The sequence below is a fragment of the Propithecus coquereli genome, unplaced genomic scaffold, assembly GCF_000956105.1.
Source record: "Propithecus coquereli isolate 6110/MARCELLA unplaced genomic scaffold, Pcoq_1.0 Scaffold421, whole genome shotgun sequence".
NCBI lineage: Eukaryota > Metazoa > Chordata > Mammalia > Primates > Indriidae > Propithecus > Propithecus coquereli.
Genome location: NW_012149964.1, coordinates 75,476 through 75,944, shown reverse-complemented (window position 1 = coordinate 75,944; position 469 = coordinate 75,476).

Genomic DNA, 469 nt, shown 5'->3' with positions numbered 1-469 from the left:
ATATTTCCATTTAACAAATTAGTAAACTGAAGCTCTGAGTGGTTAGTTGACTTATCCAGAGTCACAGACCTAATAAGCAGGGCATATAAATACAGAACAATGATGATCTGATTTAGAATTTTATTTTTATACTATACTAAACTCACTCACTAAATAAGACACTTTTGCAGATGAATAAATAAAATAACATCAAGCTACTCAAAACTAATCTGCCTTTTCCCAACTTTTGCAAAACGAGGCTTATATGTATCACATTAACCCCAAATGTTGTATTCATAAAATATTGGTTTATCCCTCAATGGAAGGAAAACACATCATCTGTCATTTCTGTGTATAGTGGCATTCTAATGAAAAGAATGGGATAAAAAGAAAGGGAACATTTATTTAAAATCTCTATAAATGCTAGAACCATGAGTATCTCAATCATGCTTTGGAAGTTAATCCACTAAAATTCCTTTTTGAAGACAAA